This window comes from Tupaia chinensis, unplaced genomic scaffold (assembly GCF_000334495.1).
Source record: "Tupaia chinensis unplaced genomic scaffold, TupChi_1.0 Scaffold145396_1, whole genome shotgun sequence".
In the NCBI taxonomy this organism is placed as follows: Eukaryota; Metazoa; Chordata; class Mammalia; order Scandentia; family Tupaiidae; genus Tupaia; species Tupaia belangeri.
Window position 1 is genome coordinate 1323360 of NW_006205257.1, and position 19112 is coordinate 1342471.

Here is a 19112-nt window from a genome sequence, read left to right on the forward strand (position 1 = left end):
ATGACCATCCCCCAGAGGGGTGATCATTTGCTTTCTGTCTGTCTCTCTCTGTCTCTCCAGCGAGTGTACACTCCTTATAGCAAAAACCTCTCTTAAAAAAAAAAAAAAAAACTATCCATGGATTTTAGAAAGGGAAAGTGAGAAATCACTCTTGGGAGTTTCTTCTCCATTCTCCTACTGGGATCTTGGGCACTTACGCAGGCATAGCCGGTGTGATTTTCAAGCCATGGGATCTGGGACTCGTACCTTGTTTAGCCATGTGGGAGTCCAGTGACATAACTGCTATGCCATCTGCTGGCCCCATGGTTTCGTTTTAATATTTAACTCTGTCTCTGAAATGCATTTAAAAGTAACGAATAAGCAACAATTCTGACTTCTTTGTCCTCACAGATGTGACCAGAGGCCCATTGTCTTTGGATTAATGTCTTTGCCTCACTGATTTAAAGTTGTACCTCTGCCATATTCTAAATGCTCACGTGTGTTTGTCAGCATAGGACAGCATTTGCTGTAGTAACACCACCACTGTGAATTTCAGTGTTTTTTTTTTACAGCGCAGGTTTATTTCTGACTTGTGTTACAGTCTGAGGCTGGGCTGCTGCTGTCCTCTAGCAGTTAACTCAGGGCTGCTTCCATTGCCTGGCTCTGCCCCTTCAGAGACGGGAGAAAGAAAAACCAGAGAACTCAGTACCCACCCTTAAAAAGTAGGTCCTGGAAGCAACACACACCAACATCACCTCCATTTCTGTAGGGGAGAGTCAGTCCATCCCCTATGGGAAGGCTCAGGAATGTGCCGAGGAAGAGAAGATAGAGTGGAGAACACAGGGTCGATCTCTACCTAGGGCTGCTTCTGGACAGAACAGGATTTGGCTGTGTTGGTGTGTCTCTGTGTGTCTGTGCAGGAAAACACTCCTTGTGCATGTATGTCCAAGTTCCATTTTTTTTTTTTAAAGTTTTTTTGCTATAGGGCGCATGCGCTCACCAGAGAGACAGACAGTGAGAAATCACCCCCCTGGGGGGATGGCCATGCCGCAATCCCTTCTCCTCCATTCTCCTCTCGGGATCTTGGGCATGCACGCACACGCACCCAGCGTGAGTTTTAAGTCACCAGGTCTGGGACGCGAACCACAGTCGACTACGTGGGAATCCAGCGACATATCCATTACACTAACTGTTGGTCCCTCTGAGTTCCATTTTAATCATTAGGCATGTTCAGGCCAACCATTCTGTCATCTGTTACCGTTTCACTGGATGTCTGCTGAGGACCTACTGTGTGCTCCTCGTTGTGCCCAACCATGAGGAGAATATTTTCCTTCTCGACTGTTGCCCTTTCCATGGCTGGGCCATCAGCTGGGGCAGAACCTATCCAGCCCATGCTCCATCACCCAGGGCCCACTCCCACCGTGCCGTGGAGCCCAGTGCTGCCCAGTGAAGAGCTCACATTCTGGAAGGCTGGAGGCACAGAAGGCTCCAGTGAAGGTCTTGGTATTACACAGGATAGGGCTACAAACGAGTGAGCCCTCTGAGCGGCCTCTTCTCGGGATGTCTTTGCAGAGAAGACTCAGACCACTCTGGCTGAGAAGGGGAAGCAATCAGCTGTGTTGGCCCGGGCGCTCCGAGTAGGATTGTAAGGCAAATGTTTCTCCTGCCAGATGGGCACAGAGTGGGGGACTCCAGTTCTCCGGGGCCCAGCAAGCAGAGGGATCTCTTTGCTGTGTGTCCAGCTGTTTCTGTGCTGGAAGTCAGCTCCCTGGGACCTGCCCTCAGAGATCCTACCCTGGTTCCTGGATATCACCCCACTTCATCGGGTGGCACCATCTCAGAGCTAATGTCTGGGCTGGGGTCAACCGCCAGGTCAGGGAGGGTTCTTTCCAGCTGTCCAGGACTATCACCCATCACTTCAGTGCAGTTCTGTCGCATGGCTCATGGTCAGACACGGCACTGCATCATTTGTCCAGCATATTTTTTCTGTCCCTGCCTTTGGCTCTGTTGCAACTTGGTAGTTGTTGGGAAGAGCCTGGTTATCAGACCTTTGAGGTTTTGAAGCCTCACCTGTTCATAGAGTCAGATGACGTGACAGAAAATGGCCAGGGGCAGTGGGAAAATGGGCCCCAATCACCCTGTCCAGGCACCTTCGGAAATCACCGAGTCATTTCTGCTACCCCCCACCCTGTGAAGGTTCTCCCGAAACTGCCTCCTGCTCCCCTCTCGTGGGCCATTGGGTCCGATTTATTCCGACAGGCTCTCTGCACTTAGCAGCCGAGACAGGTATTTGTCGTTTTCCTATAAAACACGCACACGGTGACTGAGATGATTGTGACAGTGGAGAGTTCACCCACAGTCTCAAACTTTAGCATTATTTATGACGCTCAGAGGGCTGGAGCCTGCGGAATCTCCTTAATCCGGACAGAATCTGGAGCGCCGTCTCGCGGGCTGGCCGCGTGTCCCCCGTGGCTGTTAGTAAGAGCTCCTCCAGGCGCCCTGTTGGCCCAGGGAAAATCCATCTGGAGCGTTTGCATCTCGGGTGGCTGTTAAAAATGGCTGCGTTTCTTTATTGATGTAACAGGTTCCTGCCAGGTACCTGGGGACAAATAAAAGTGGCTGAAGGCAGAGATAAGCAGAGAAGCACTGGTGCGTGGAATTGCCGGCCATCATTGGTGTCCAGCGACCTGTCACTTAGGAGACTCTCGAGAGGGCAAAGTTGACTGATGTCAGATGGGAGGGTCAGAGCCCAGTGATTAGGGGCGTGTCTCTACTCCAGGCTCCAGGGCTGTGCTTGGGGACAGCCCTGGCTCCTGGCCTTCCCTGCCCCTCCCTGAGCTCTGGCTGGCACCCAGCCTGCTCCTGTCATGTGCCTGCCTCTCCGCCTGTGCATTTCCCATTTGCTCGTCTCTCACTGAATACCCCTCCTCCTCCGAGAAGTATATATAATCCTGACTTGGGTTTTTTTTCTTTTTTACTTTGCCAAAGTGTGAAAGTGATATGCATTCAGCAGAAACTATACTTCGAGTTTTGAATTCTGCTCTTGTCCCAGGCTAGCAGCGTGCCGTAGAATACTCAGAATGCTGGCAGCCGCTGAGCTGTTCTGGTTTCTCCTCTCAGTACAGCATCCAGTAAATTACACGAGATATTTCATGCATTCCTGTAACACAGGCTTTGTGGTAGAGGTTGCTCAACTGCAGGCTAGTGTAAGTGTTCTGGGCGTGTTTAAGGTAGGCTGGGTTAGCCGTTCGGTGGGTCAGCGCATTGAGTGCATTGTTGACTTGCGACATTTTTACCTTGCCGTGGGTTTATTGGGATGTAACTCCATCATGAGATGAGGAGCATCTGCCTTCCCTCCAGCCCTGTCCCCTGGCTGTGCCTCCCAACACGTGGCTTCTGCCTTGTGGATCTTACCGCAGCTCTCCCACTCAGGGCCCACTGGTCTGTCCGTGGCTGGACCCCTGGTCTGCCTTGCTCTGTGGTGTGGGAGCTCTGTTGTATGGGATGGTGTTGCCTGTGCACCTGATGCACAAGCCCTGGGCGCCTCCTCAGTGCCATGTGAGCTGGTAGTCGTGGCTCTGCCTGACTCCTTCCTCCCGGGGTGCTTAGTTGGCATGCATTTATTATTTATAAACTGTTAAACTGGCTTCTGGGGCCTCAGTGCTGGTGCCCCCTGAGCACTGCCCAGTTCTGGCCTGTCCCTGTGAAGTGGCTATTTTAGACCAGCAGCCAGTGTGGGGAGATGAGGAGGCAGCACCTGGCTTCCCGTGAAAGTGAGAGGCCCTCCCCATGCTCTCTGAAGGGCCTTGTCCCTACAGGGAGAGTGGAGAGGGCATCTTGGGGAGCGCAGGTCCGTGCCTCAGTGGGGACGTCTTAGCCTTGGTAGGACCAGAGCACTCAACTGTGCCCATCCTGTCCTGAGCCATCAAGAGACACTAAGGAGGGCCCCGCCTGCCTCCAGGTGAGCTGCTCAGGGCTGCCATGGAGCCCCGTCCCGCTGTCCTCCATCCCCTCTTTTTTTCCTTTTTTCTTTTTTTGGAGAGATTTTTGCTATAAGGCGCGTGCACTCGCCAGACAGACAGAGAGACAGAAAGCGAGAAATCACCCCCCAGGGGGGATGGCCACACCGCAATCCCTTCTCCTCCATTCTCCTCTTGGGATCTTGGGCACGCACGCACACGCGCCCAGCGTGAGTTTAAGCCACTGGGTCCGGGACTTGAACCACGGTCGACTATGTGGGAGTCCAGCGACATAGCCATTATGCTAACTGCTGGTCCCCTGTCCCCTCTCTTTACCTGTTCTTTTCCACCTCCCCTCCCCGCTCTCTCCCTCTCCCCCTCCTTCCTTCTTCCTCTTTTCTTCACACTCTTCCTTCTCTCCCTTCCCTGCTTCTCCAGCCAAAAGCAGTTCCCTGCGCCCCAGAGGCAGCCTTCCGCTCACCATCTTGGGGATTCTGACTCCAGGATGCTGCAGGAATGAGTGAGCCCTGGAGCCAGCACATGGCATGGATGTTCCACAGCACCGGCTGAGGACATCCAGAGGAGGAGCCCCATCCCAGGATCCAGGAACCCCGCTCTGGGCCAGGCTCTGCTGGGACTGAACAAGGGGGACCTGTTCTGGGAGCCCCCATCCTCTGGCCAGACCTGGGCCTTGATTGTCCTTTGTTCTGGGCCGTGGCCAGGGTGAGGCTTGGTGCCCTCCCCTCCTGCCCACCCGTCCCTTCGGAGGGGTCTGGGCTGCCGGAAGCGGACGGGGTGGGGTGGGAGCACCCTGACAAGTTATGATTTGTTCGCTCTGGGGCCTTAGCTCAGCCTCCAGGTTCTGTTTTCCATCATCTTAATTACATTTAGTATTCATAAACTGCTAAACTGGCTTCTGGGACCTCAGTTTTCCAGCCCCCCAGACTGTTGCAGCTGAGGCTCCTCTGAAGGGCTCCCCTGGGGTCCCCTGTGGTTTTGAGTTGAGATCAGAGGCTGGCTCAGCCCAGGGCCTTCCAGTTTGAGAATGAAAACAAAGGATTCTTGGCTGAGTAGCTTTCCCTCTGACCCCGGGTGGCTGGTCCTTTCCTCTGCTGGCAGTGGTGGATGAATAAGGAGCTGTCACCCCAGCTGCCTCCCTGTCCCTCCTTTCTCCTACCTCCTGGGTCTCAAAGCTCCTCTGGAAGGCCAGCCAGTACCAAGGTCCATCCCCTCCCACCCTAGCCACTACCTCCTTCATTGGCAGGGGGGCCAGGAGGGGCCCTGGTTAGACATCAGCAGGTGGGTTCACAGGGTAGGGAAGAGGAGGAGTCCTGTGAGGAAATGGTGACAGGCAGCTGGCAGTGGTTGGGCTGGGGCAGGTGTGGATCTTGGAGAGGAGAGCTCAGGGACTGTGCATGGACTCCTGGGCTCCCTGCAGGGTCCCACAAAGCAGGTGAGAAAATACACCTTCCATGAATGAGGAGCCCTCTTGCTTATTATTCTCCAAACCTTCGATGTTTCATGAATTTTCTAGTTTCGGTGGCTCACGCGGTCCCTCCAGTGAGATGCTGTGTGTGCAGGCTGGGGAGTGGAGGAGGGAGGGGACCCAGACCCTCAGTTCAAAACTGCTGCTCCTGCATGGGAAGTATGACTCTTCAGAAGCCAGAGGCCAGGAGAGGCGACCTGAGCGGGGGGATCCACCATGTTCGCATGGCCATCTGCTGGGCTATGCTAGGATGAGGACGAGACCTGTCTGACCTATGCAAAGCCTTGCTGCTGTGTGGGTCACGGAGATGGGATTTTGCCCCTGGAAGACTTCCTGCTAGCTGGGTGTTGGCTTCAGTAAGCAGTGTTAGTACCATAAAGAAAGACTAGCTTTGCATTGATAGGCAAGGAATAATTAAAATATAATTAAAAGCATGAATTCTTTTAATTATTGGCTTTATATAATGTGTATTTAAAAATAAGACATCTGTTAAGGCTTCCTTTTGAATATACCCAGAAACCAAGAGAGGCTAGCATTTTAATTAAAAATGGATTATTTCAAAAACAGTTTAATCATCCTGTCATCAAAGGACTTAAGACCTTATTAATTAGCTATTGATAAATAGGTTTAAGTTACCAAAAATTCTAATTCATAGGGGTTGTTTCTGGCATCCTCTGGTTGGAGGAGTGTTTTCAGAATCTGCTCTGCGTCTCTGGAATTTCATCAGGAGAAAGGCTCAGGGCACATATGTGGATTCTTTTTTTCTTTCTTTTCTTGTCTTTTCATTTTATTTATTTATTTCCTCCCTAAGCAAGTGAAGGAGTCACAGAATGTGCAAGCATGCAAACAACCCCCCAACACAGTCCTGACGCCGCACATCGCCCCCAGCATGGCCCAGATCATGGGCACACACACCCAGCCTACTCAGGGGGGATCTGTGGACATGAACCTGAAACCTTCCCATGTGAGTCAACCTCGCAGAGAATCTTATTACTGTGCCACTAGCCGACTCCTGGGTTAGTTCCTAAATTGCTTCTCCCATCCTCTCTGAACTCAGAGTGGTCATCCCGCTGCCACAGCTTGGGGACAGACTGGGAGCAACTGTGGGTTGTCCTGCTCCCCCTCCCCACCTCTGTGCTCTATGGCATGAGAAGTTGCTGAGGCCCTGGAAGGTGGCGTCTGCTCCCCTAGTTCATCCTCTCCCTTGTGAGTTGCAGCTGAGGTCCCACTGATAGCCCCTCAAGGGAGCATAGATGCAGAACGAGTTGGAAAGCCCCGCTAGCCAAGACAGCACCCCACTCCCAGCTCCGGGGAAAGCATCCCAGACAGCAGTGCCTCCTCTTCTTAGGGCCTATCTTCCCATAGGGCGGGGTGAGCACAGCCCCCTATTTATCATCTCAAGTGGATAAAGACTTTCAGAGTGATAAATAGCATTGCTGTTGTTCCTTCAACCGAGTGTGACTAAAATATCATTTGGAGTCATGAGTTGGGGTGGGGGGACTCATTAGGAGAGAGACTTTCAGCAGTTCACCCTGCACAGCCGATCGCTGCTGTAAGACGCAGCCACACGCTGGGTGGGAAGGGCCGATGCCCCAAGGACCCACACAGCCTGGCCCTGCTGGACAGCGCCTTGGTCTCCCTCCACTGTAGGTTTGGCTTAGTCCTTGGTTTTGTGATTCCTGGAGCTCGGAAGAACCTTCTCGGAGAGGAAACGTCTTGTTGTGGGTATCTGGGGTCATACACACCAGGCGAGGAATGTGTGGGGCTTGCACCTGCAGGTGGCTGGGTTCCTAGGCTGCAGTGACATGCTCCTTCTGGGTGCCTGTGGCCTTGGGGTGCTTGTGTGTCCATCTGAGCCCGATGAGCGTGACACCGCTGCTTTTCCTTCAGTGGGGGGCAGCCTGGAGGGAAACTGGATGTGAGGCCCAGAGAAAGGACCAGCATGAGCTGGACCCCTACTTGTGGGGGGGTGGGTGTCCAGAGCTGGGGCTCAGGGTGTGGAGGGCAAGACAGCACTTCAGACACCTCCCGCTTCAGAGGGCTCTGATAGAAAATGACGCTCTCTAGAGAAGTTATACCCGAAACGGCACATTTACAAAATATTTTAAGACTGCAAGGCTGAAAAAGAAATCCAATGTTTGGGAACAATGTAGCTCTGAACTCTGTAAAAACAAAACACCTAGAGAAATTGAAAAGGCAAGGCATTTTTTTCTCCCTGGAAAGGATGGCTTAGGGACTCTGTCCTGACTGTCCTAGGTGGGATCTGGTATTCCTTGTCTCCTGCAGGCCCAGTTTTAGGGAGCATTTGTTTTGTAGAGGGTCTTGGGTTTTGCTTCTTTACCCCCTGGAGTGGGGGGAGCTGTAGCAGGTGGCGTCTCCAGCCCCCACCCTCGATGCCACACAGTGCATGCAAGCAAGACAGTCAGTGCCCTGACCAGGCCTCAGCTAATGAGCAGCCCTACGGTGAGCTATTAAGTAAAGAGCATGGCATGTTGCCAGGCAAGACTCCTGCCAGGATCGTGCGCTCAGGAGGCGCCTGCTCTAAGCCTGCACTTGTCAGTGGAGCAGAGTGGCCTCCTGAGAGATTAGTGCTTGCTTGTCCAGGGGCCTCAGTAGTCAGGTTCGTTGGAGGAAGCTTTGTTCCCTGAAACCCCTTACCATACCCAGGCATAAAGTGGAAGGACTAAGGACAGGGCCCTCCTGGCCTGGTGGCCCAGGCGCCTATGCTGGGGAAAGGAGCTCACACCGAACTCACACAGAGAGCTGGGGTTCTGCGTGAGCTCATCCCACTGGCTACCATCTGGGGTCTCGAGGGGCTTCCGGACCGAAGTCCTCCCATCCACATCTAGAAACCAGGCTTTCTCTCAGAAAAGCCTTAGGGCAGACTCTCCCAGCAGAACTCATTCACATGGTACTCCTGATTTCAGCCAGATCCATGTCCTGCTACAACATCTGCTTCATAGTTTGTATTTTCAAATGATGTGTTCCCCTTTAAATATATCTTAAAAGAAAACTTGATATCCCTGCCATGAGTGAAACCCAGTACAATTTTCTGTGCGTGGAGGGTAACTCTTTAAAATAAGTGCATAGGCCCAGCTGCTATGGTGTGGTTGTAATGCCCATGCCAGGCTAGAAGCCATATGGCTGGCTGCAGGTTGGAATCCCAGGTTGCTCAGAGCACTTAGGATCCTAAGGAGTGGGGAAGGCTGGGGAAAGGGAGACACGGGGTAATAAGACCCTGTCAAGAGTGCTCTCCTTCCTCTCGCTCTCATGTGTGCTCGATCATAAACAGATGCAGGATGTCTGATTATCAGTGTACCAAAGAATGTCGTCTCATCAGCTCTTACAGAGCCAGCCCCTTCCTTCCCTTTACTTCTCCTGGACCGTCTTGGGAAGGGCCAGAGGGAGTACGGGCTTTCATTGGAGAGGACACTCTCTGAATCATCGCTGTCCACTGTAGAGTTTTTCTGCCTTCTGGCTATGGGGTCTGAGCCCCTCCTGGATGGTTCCTGGGGTAGCCTGGTCCATCTTGGGAGCAGGGTTGGGGGCAGAGGAAAATATTACCGAAGTCATCATGGCTGGTGAGATTGGGTCTGATGTGAGCAGATGTTGACCTCAGGACAAGGCAGAGGACAACTGGCAAATTGCACTTGTGTTTGCACAGTTCTCCCAGGGCCTTCCCTGACCAGGCCACTCTTAGTCACCCAAGGGAGCCAGTCCCCACTTAGGTCTGTGTGCATGCATCTAGAATCTCCTACCTGAGCCATGTGCTGTGGGCTGAGTTCATGCCTCCTATGTGTTGTCACCCTCCTGGCCACCAGTCATGTCCTGCTCTCGTGGACAACTCCTTCCCCAGGCACCATGTCCCTTTTTCCCAGAATCATCAAAGAAGGGACAGCGAAAGTCAGGAGGGGGCCAGTGGCTAGGGAGAGGGTGGAATTTGCCTTGGAAGCCCCAGGGAGGGCGTAAAGAGTCCCTGAGCAAGAGCAGACCAACGGGCGGAGTTACAGGGACCTCGGTAGGAAAGGATTCGTGTTTCAACAAAACGGTGCTATAAGCCAGTTTGCGAGGGCCAGGTAGAGAATATAAAACGGAGCTCATCCTCCAGACTGACATCATGATAAATTTAAGATTGATTAAGTAAATGTGAAAACAGAAAGCCCACAAAAGATTATAGAGTTTGTATAATCAAAGAAATAGAGAAAGACTTCTTAAATATAATGCCAAAGGAAGAAACCATAAAGAAAAGAATGTAACAGATCTGAACAATAAAAATGTAAATGATCCATCCAGAAAGGCCATAAAGAAAATTTAAGAGCAAAGGGGAAAACTCGTTATAGATGATAGTCAAAACCACTGCCTAGTATCCTTCATATATAAATCCCTTAAGGATCAATAAGAAAAAGATGAACATTCACATTTCTTATAAAAGAAACAAGCCATTCAGAAAGGAAGAAATATGAGGACATAAACTTACAATTATGTTCAAACTTGCCAATTCATCCATGAAACAATGAAATAGTTTGTGCTTTGCCCATGGGATTCCCAGTCTGGTGGACAGACAGCTCCGAGGTACACCGCTCAGGACCCCACAAATCCTTATGAGTGTTCTGGGGTCTCTCTTGCAGAACATGCCCTTAGACTCAAAAATGTGCAGGTGCATATGCTCAGTAATTCCACTTCTAGGAATTGGGCCTGAAGACAGTGAAAAGGCACATGGCCATGGGAGTCCATCATGACACACAGGTGGAAGGAAGCCAACAGCGTGAAGTGGGTCACGTAAACTATAGGTGGTGAGACTACCCACGCAGCCATGTACTTACTCAGTCCCTCAACGGAAACGTGCTAAAAACCAACTGTTGCCAAGCGCTGTTCAGGCCTCTGGGAGATACTACTATGAACAAAACAGATAAGACCCAGCCCAGTGTGAGGCGAGTCGGGATGGATGGACGGACACATCGATGGATTCACGGATGGGTAGATAGATGGTAGGTAGGTAGGTAGGTAGGTAGGTAGGTAGGTAGGTAGGTAGGTAGGTAGGTAGGTAGGTAGGTAGGTAGGTAGGTAGGTAGGTAGGTAGGTAGGTAGGTAGGTAGGTAGGTAGGTAGGTAGGTAGGTAGGTAGGTAGGTAGGTAGGTGATAGATAAATAGATGAACGTGAGGTGCTGGGGAAGTTTACAGAGAAAGGAGCTACCCTTTACGTAGGGACTCAGGACAGGCCTCACTAAGAAGGAGGCATTGGAGAAGAGATCTGAAGGAGGAGAGACAGCCAGCTGTGGATCCCTGGGATGAGAGAATGGGACTCATCCAGTGGCCTGAGGGTTCCAGGAGCCCTGAGGAGACAGGCTGTGGGAAGACAAGACAGGAAAGCGAGAGGGGAGGGAGGTTGCTGACAGGAAACCAGGGCGTGGTTTGAGCAGAAGGATCCTGGACCCTCCTTCCAATGCAGAAGGCTCCCTTTGTCGAGTGTGCCGCGTGGGGGATGGGCTGAAGCAGCTGGCTACTAATGCCACCTACCAGTCAGGGGAAGACAGTGGGCCACACCAGGGAGGGAGCTGTGGCAGCGGAGAGGAATCGTCAGAATCGGGATGTAGTGACAGCCACACATATCTACTGACAAGGAACAGCATTCTCTATTTAGTAAGACCCTTTGAGGGGCAGACTGGCCCTTGTCCAGGACCGGATGGGATGGTTTGTCCTTGCAGACTCATCTCAGCTCATCTGGGCCCTTCACACAGGTATGAAATGGAAGATGTTGTAAGACGGTGAATAAATGAATACAACTACTTGCTGGGCCTTGTCTACGAGAGCTGAACCCACACGAAATGCTATGACACAGCATTTTTCTCCTGGCTATTTGCCAACAGAGAACGCACACACATGTGCCCCAAAAGACTGTACACGAATGTCCCCGGCAGCACCATTCATCACAGCTATGATCTGGAAACAACCCAAACATTCACCAACAGAAAATGAAAAATACACTGGGATGTGCTCACCCAGGGGGACCCTACCCCACAATGGGAAAAACAAGATGGCCACCACCGCCCACCTTCCACAGCTACTGCCCACCCATCACAGCTCACAGATGTCATGTTGGGCAGTAGAAGACTCCAGACTCAGAGGTCATGTTGTTCAATTCCATCTGCACAAGTTTCCAAAATAGGTAGAACTAATCTATGGGGTTAGAAGTAAGGCTTCCCAGGACCAGCAGATGGCGTAATGGTTGCATTGCTGGACTCCCATGTAGTCGACTGCTGAACGAGTCCCGGACCTGGTGGCTTAAAACACGCGTAGGTGTATGTGCATGCATGCCTGAAATCCCAAGAGGAGAATAGAAGAGAAGGGATTGTGGTGTAGCCATCCTCCCGAAGAGTGATTTCTCACTGTAGCTCTGTCTCTCTAGTGAATGCACACACCGTATAGCAAAAATCTCCTTTAAATAAAGTAAAGAAGCCAGGTTACCCGTGGGAAGGACTGACTCAGAGGGGTGCTGCATATCTGGGTGTGCTTAGCTTGTACCAATTCATAATGCTGCATCCTTATAATATGGATCCTTACTTGGATGTGAATATGTGTCATACTTCAGTTAAAAGATGACTGTAAAAAAAAAAAAAAGCTGACAGCTTATTATTTTTAAAATCCATGTTTATACAGTGAAAAAAAAGGCCTGGAAGGATGTTCAACAAAATATTTGATCGAGGTTATCCCTGGGTAATTAGATTACAGGTGATTTTTATTTTTATTTTTTCCTTGTGTAGAGGATTTCTCAGAGCCCTTCAAGGTGTACATGCAGGATGTAAGTTTATTAGCAGCCTGACGTGACCACGGCTTTGACAGCTACGAAAGAGAATATTTTATCCAGTAACGGATACCAAAGAAACTCAGAAACTCAACCTAATCAAGCATGTCAAGAATAAAGGGGAAAATTTGTTAATTGAATGTCATGTTATGTCCTTAGTTATGCTTAATACAAGATAGGCAATTTAGAATTCCCAATTATCCAATTAAAATGCTAATTATCTCGTACCTCGATAAGGCTGCTCTTGGAGAGAGAGTGAGCTGCGTCTCTCTGTTGCTTCTCGTCGTCCTGCTGTGACCGCTGCAGAACTTGCCACTGCCCTTGCCCCTGTTGGTGGCCCTCCCCTTCCAGGCAGCCTCTTCTGGAGTCCCTGCTCTGCCTTCCTCCAGCCAGCCTGGGGTACCTTCACCCGAGAATGGGGAAGGCCACTTGTCCTTGCAGCTCAGTTTGGGCCTCGTGCGCAGGTGTGAGGTCAGGGCCCTAGAAGGCGTTAGCCATAACATCATCCACTGCCAATATTTCCTTGCATGATCTGCATTCTTCCCAGCAAGCCCCAAAGTAGGTGCTATTCTAGCCCCCCCCCCCAACCTGCCAACAGACCTGAGGTTTTAGAGGTAGTTGGGTCAATATCATGCATGAGCTTTGCAGTCAGAACTCCTGCGTGGACTCCAGTCCTAAACATTGGTTCAGTGGGTCCCATGACTGTAGCACATCACTGCTCTGAGCTGCACTTCCCTCAGCTCCGAAGTAGAAAATTCCTTCCCCCCCACTGCTCCCCAGGGATTGTTGTAAATGCTAACTTGGGTTTTTTTTTTGTTTTGTTTTTGTTTGTTTGTTTGTTTTTTGGAGAGGTGTTTGCTTTAGGGCATGTGCACTCGCCAGAAAGAGAGACAGAGACAGAGACAGAGACAGCAAAAAAATCATCTCCCCAGGGGGAATGGCTATGCTGCAATCCCTTCTCCTCCATTCTTCTTTCAGGATCTTGGGCACGCATGCACACGCGCCCAGCGTGAGTTTAAGCCACCAGGTCTAGGACTCAAACTGCAGTCGACTACATGGGAGTCTAGCGACATAGCCATTACGCCAACTGGTCCCAGCTAACTTGAGTTTTCTAATAGAGTAGCTCTGTAACCCGCCGGGTTGGATAGGCCTCCATTTGCAGGACTTCTAAGCCTACTCTTACCCCTCCACCCCTCCAGTGCAGTTGCTTAGATCAAAGGTGCTTGTGCAGGAGGACCTGAGGAGTCGGAGACAGTGGCTCGGTATGCAGCTGAGATCAAGGAGTTGAGCCCTGGTTAGCCGCATGGAGATGCTCCCTTCAGGCTCTAGCTGCCCCACATATCCCCTAACCAGGCCGGCCAGGCCTTGGAGAAGTTGTGGCAGGAAGGCATTGCCCTTGGTCAAGCAGCTTCCGGCTGAGGGCCAGGACTATGGTGGGGGCTGTGGGAGGAGGGAACGAGGGAGCTAGGAGAGCACCAGCCAACAAAGGACGTCACTGCCACTGCTGCAGATGGCCGGTGTCCCTCATGGTGCTGTGTTGGTTCAGGCTGTGCTGTGCAGCCTGACTGGCCTTCTGCTAGCAGCAGTTTTATTAATAACACATTTTAGCTTTAGTCCGATGCACCCTGTCAGTGTCTTGTTTGGCGATCTACTGTGTGAATGCTGTTTGTTCATTTAAAACATGCGCAGAGGCTCGGTGGCAGCCCAGCCCTAGCTTCCTGCATGTGTCCTCAGCCTGAGGGGCTAGCGAGAGGGAGACACAGGGCAGGCCCCAGTTCGCCACCAAATCCTGGTATCTGCCCTTCAGAGAGGCCCAGAAAGAACACATGTCAAAGCAGCTGAGCAGAGGCCTGGGCAGGTCATCCAACCACCCAGGCAGCAGTAACAAGGATGGGATGGAGACTCTCTTGCCAGGCGCTTTCTGATGGCCCTTGGCTACCTTCCCCCCAGAAAAGGTTTGGTGTGTGCTGGCCCCTTGGTAGGCACATCTGGTTTGGCTCCAAGGGTTCTGTAGCTGTTGCTTCTGCTTTGCTAAAGCAAGAAACACCCCTGCTGGCCTCTAGAGGAATCTCAGGGCCCTGCTCTGTGGGAGAGCCTGCTCTTACTCTGAAAAGACGTTTCCTTCAGTAAGATCTTCATAGGGATCATTCATACCTAAAATTACCATCGAAATTAATTTTTTTAAATGTGAATTTAAGTAACTCATTTAGGGGCTAGCAGATGGCATGGCAGTTATGTCCCAGGGCTCCCACATGGCCAACTTCAGTTCGAGTCCCGGACCTGGTGGCTTCAAAATCATGCCAGGCACTTGTGCGTGCGTGCCCAAGATCCTGGGAGGAGAAGGAGTTGCGTTGTGACCATCCCCTCTGGGAGGGGTGATTTCCCACTTTTCTTCTCACTCTCTTTCTCTGGAGAGCGCATGCTCCATAGGGCAAAAAAATCTCTAAAAATAATAATAATGATTTTTTAAGAGTAACTCATATAAGGGGTCAGCAGGTGATGTAGTGGTTAAGGCGCCTGACTCCCATATGGACAACCATGGTTCAAGTCTCAGACCTGGAGGCTTGAAACTCATGCCAGGCATGTGTGTGCCCAAAATCCCCAGAGGAGAATGGAGGAAAAGGAATAACAGCATAGCCATTGCCTCTGGGGAGTGATTTCTCACTTTCTGTCTGTCTGTCTGTCTGTCTTTGGCAAGTGCACACACCCTATAGCAAAAATCTCTTTAAAAAAAAAAAAAAGAAGAAAAGAAACTGATTTAAAAGGGCTGAGACTGCTATCCACGATACACTTGCTTGACCCCACGCATCACAAAGCACTTTGCAATCCCTTCTCCTCCCTCTTTTTACACACTCAGGGCCCTGGCACATCCCCGAGGAGGTGGACCCTGGACTCTTGTGGATCAGTTCTACGAGGTGGCAGAGAGGTCACCAGGAAGGGAGGTGATGAGCCCAGATGCCCCTTTTAAAGCAGGAGGACTCTGCGCGTGTGTGTATTTCCATGTATCCTGGACCCTGGTGCAGAGGACACCCTTCTCGTGTCCTCTTGTACGTGTCCCAGAGAGGCTGTGTGTGCATGGCCTGTTCAGGGGCGGTGGATCCTCACCCTCTGTAGCTCCATAGGGAACGAGGCTGTGCGTCGCAGTGTGGGTGTTCAGGATCCACACAGGTTCTATTTAGCTTTAAAGGAATTGCCAAGAGGCTGTTTCTCAAGGCCCGCAGTGTCCACTGAGGGGTGCCCATGCTCTCTGCTGCCCCACAGGCAGGATCCCTGTTGTGTGGACTCGCCTCAAGGCCTCTGAACAACAGCAGCGGTGACTAGCAGACCTGGCGTGTAGTGCCCGTGGTGTGCCAAGCACTGTCCCACGTGTGCCACACGTAACAGATTGTTGCATGGGCATGGCAGCCATGGGGGGAGGTACCGTGATCATCCCCGTTTTACAGAGGAGGAAACAGCCACAGAGAGGCCATGCAGCTGGCAAGTGGCAGAGCCAGGGTTTGGCTTTGGAGTCACCTCGGTCATGAGGTGTTGCAGAAAGGGCGTGGAGAGCAGCCACCGCAGGACTGGGACTGGAGCTGGGAAGTTTCGCCCCTACCCAGCTTCATAACCCCAGGTCTAGACTTGCCGCTCTTCTGTTTTGTTTTTGTTTTTGTTTTTTTAGGTTTTCATTGTAGGGTACGTGTGTTTGCCGGAGAGATAGAGTTGGTGAGAGGGGAAGTGAGAACTCACTGCCCAACGGGGATGGCCATACCACTGTCCGTTCTCCATTCCTCTTTCAGGATTTTGGGCAGGCGCGCGTGCACATGTGCCTGGCGTGATCTTCAAGCCGCCAGGTCTGGGACTCAAACCGTCAGGCTTACTGCTCTTCTAAAAAGCTCTCCGTGTGGCCAAGAGGACTGTACCACCCTGCCTTTTTTCTGTCATATTCCCATCCCTGACCCCTCCCTGCTCTTTATCTGTTGGGGACCCGAAGTTCGAAGCCCGGCCTGGTAAGCGGGGTGAAGCGGCTCATGCCATCTTCTCACAGCGCCTCTGTCCGGCCAGTGCTCACAGCTTGCACTGGCAGCTGGACTGACACTGGTGTCCCGGGCAGCCCCTCTACAGTTTTGGGGCATCTAGTGCGTTTTTATAGGGCTGTGACTTATCTACTTGTTAGATGATAAACCTTCAAAGGCAGGAGCTGGGCTGTGTGCCCAGAAACACTCCCTGGGCGGGATTTGTAGATCCCAGAGGAGGCCCAGTGAAGCTGTCCCTGGAGACGTGGTTCCTTCAGATCTAGGCTGGGAATTCGCTATCCTGCCCATTAGGCATCTGTAGGCACTGACAAGGGGGCTGCCCTCCTGCCAGTGCATACCTCATCCACTTCGTCTTTCTCACAGAAGGCTCTCCAGGTTCTCGTTTACACCTGGATACGAAGCATCTGTGGGTTCTCATTCATACCTGGGTACGAAGCATCTTCTAATTTCGCTCGGGAGACATTTATAAACAAGGGTGGTAGAGGAATGGCCAAGTAGGGAGTAGCCTCCAGCACCTTTCCATGTGGGTTCAGTTGTGTCACTGTTGTACCACTGCCTGGCCCCTCCTTCCTTTCATGCAAATTCAGGCCTGCCTGAAACTCACATGCACCCAAAATCCCAAGAGGATAATGGAGAAGGAACTGTGGCATGGCCGTCCCCTCTGGGGGATGATTCTCTCTCTCTTGTCTCCTGCAAGCGCACGCACCGTATAGCAAACTGAAAAAATTAAAAGGTTTGCTGCTAAAGTCCAATGTGAAGAACTCAAGGTTTTCAGGCTGGAGTGGCTTTTTAGCATGTGACGTTTCTCCTCTACCTTTCCAACTCTTCGTTGTGTGGCAGTGTCACTGCGGCTGGCACAGTGGCCATCGTTGGGCTGCAGTTTGCAGGTGAAAGTCGGTCCAGCCTTTCCTGAGTTTGGTGCTTCAGTGCGCTCTGCCTTTACTCAGAATTTCTTTTGTGTAAACAGAAGCCAGAGCGTGCGGTGATCTCCACGGTGAGGGTGGTCCCGCCAGGAAAGCTACAGGCAGGGGTGCAAACCCACACCCAGCTTCCTCAGGACGCTACCTCTGGTCTCCCATAGAATATGCTGTTCATCTGCACCTACCTGAACTTTCTAAAGCCAACCCCAGTGCAGCCTGTGTCTGCATGTCACCTCTCAATTGAGGGTGGCCTCATGCCCCCCTAAAGACTACTTGTATTGGGATCAAGCCACATCCATAGCCGACGGGGCATGAGGAACATGGTAGCTCGGGTGTGGGAGTTCCATGTCTAGGAGGGAGGCACGGGGCCGTTCTGAGGCTGCCTGTTGCAGGCTTTGCACACTAGGGCTTGCTGTGAGGAGCACCAGCCTCTCCCTTAACATGGCGGGAACGTGCCCACACTGTGGCCATACTCTGTGCTGCAACCTAGCCCCATCCCCATGGCCTCTGAGGCTGATGGCAGCTACTCAGTGTCCCCACTGTGGATGTGGGGGCAGCTGAGGTGAGGAATGAGTGGCTTTCCTTGCCCCCCCCCCGCCCCCGTTCCTGCAATCCTTTAAATTAAGGAAGTATTTCCCTCGCAGGTACCAATCATCCTGTAAGGGTTGTAAGGCAAGCCTGAAAGCTGATTGAACATAGCAGAACCGTTCCTGCATAACAACGACTTAATACCCAATCATAGCAATTACACATAATTTGTGTTTACAGCGCCTGCAAGATTAAACTCCTCCATGCAGACATTCTCTAATGCGTGGAACGTGCAGGGCAGGACTGCCACTCGGTGTGCCCGCAGGTGGCCTTTGGTGTTTGAGAACGGCTGCCCAGGTCTCGGGGAGGGGTGTGGGTGCCTCCCATCATTGCGCCCCTCACCGGCTGGGTTCTGTAAAGGTTGCATATCTGGTGTGCCTAGAATATCAGGGCAGAGCTGAGGAGCAACCTGGTCCTTGGAACTCAAAGTCCCATGCAGAGTGAGACCCCAAGGTCCTGGGGTACATTAAAGGGGAGGGCCAGGAGTTCTGGTGTGTCCAGAGCTCAGGGCAGCTTGGCCTCCCAAGGACTCAGCACTGCCCATGTGGTATTGATGTGGCCTGGTCTCCCACCCCTGCAGCCTCTCCAAGATCTGCCTTGAAGGTCCAGCGTGTGGGAGACAGCCTGCTGCCCCCGTAACCTGTAGTAAGCAGCAGGCTTGTGCCCCTGCCGACCTTCACCAAGGCTGTATCGTCTGACCTGCTCGCTGCCCTGCTGGACTGGCAGACCTTCGCTGTCCGCCCACTCTCCTGGTGGAGACCTCCCTGGCATGGCTCTGAGTTTAGTCTCAAGGCTGGGGTCTTGTCTTTCTCTCCAGACCTTGCTGCTGAGCCTGCCTATTCTGGGTGGGAGCTTGTCCCCAGGACTGTCCCAGGGAAGGAGAAGCAGAGCTCTTCCCCCAGCACCCTGCCTCCCCCACCTCCCTGGAGACCTTGGTCTGCCCAGCAGCTCCTGCCCTCTGTTTCCCAACTGAGTAGAAGACAGCGCCATGACTGGAAGAGATCCCATATTTCTCTCTGGCTGTGTCCCCAGCGCCCCCGTGGTGGGTCAGTGGTCATCCTGTCCCTCTTCCCCCCTAGATATGGAGTCCCAGGGAGACTCCCCCCCAAGCCCTGCAGAAATGCATGGCTACTGCCCCAGCCCATCTTCCCCTGGGGCCGGGGCTCCAGTGTCTGTCTGTCCCCCGATGAGCCTGGGAGGCTGGCCAACTCCTCCGGCAGGTGGCTGGCCCTGCTGGCCCTCAGCTTCCTCCCTGACCTCTGCGATTCTGTGGCTGGTGGCTGACCCTGGGTTTCAGGCAACAAACCTCACAGACTTCTAGCTCAGGCCTTCTTGGGGAAGCAGCAGAGCAAGGTCAAGGCC

General features: G+C 52.2%; 1 protein-coding gene across 1 annotated transcript in view; it reads left to right on the forward strand.

Moving 5' to 3' along the window:
• Nucleotides 1–19112, forward strand: part of PEPD (peptidase D) — a 170469-nt gene that overhangs the window by 120712 nt on the left and 30645 nt on the right. The gene's annotated exons all lie outside the window — the stretch shown is intronic.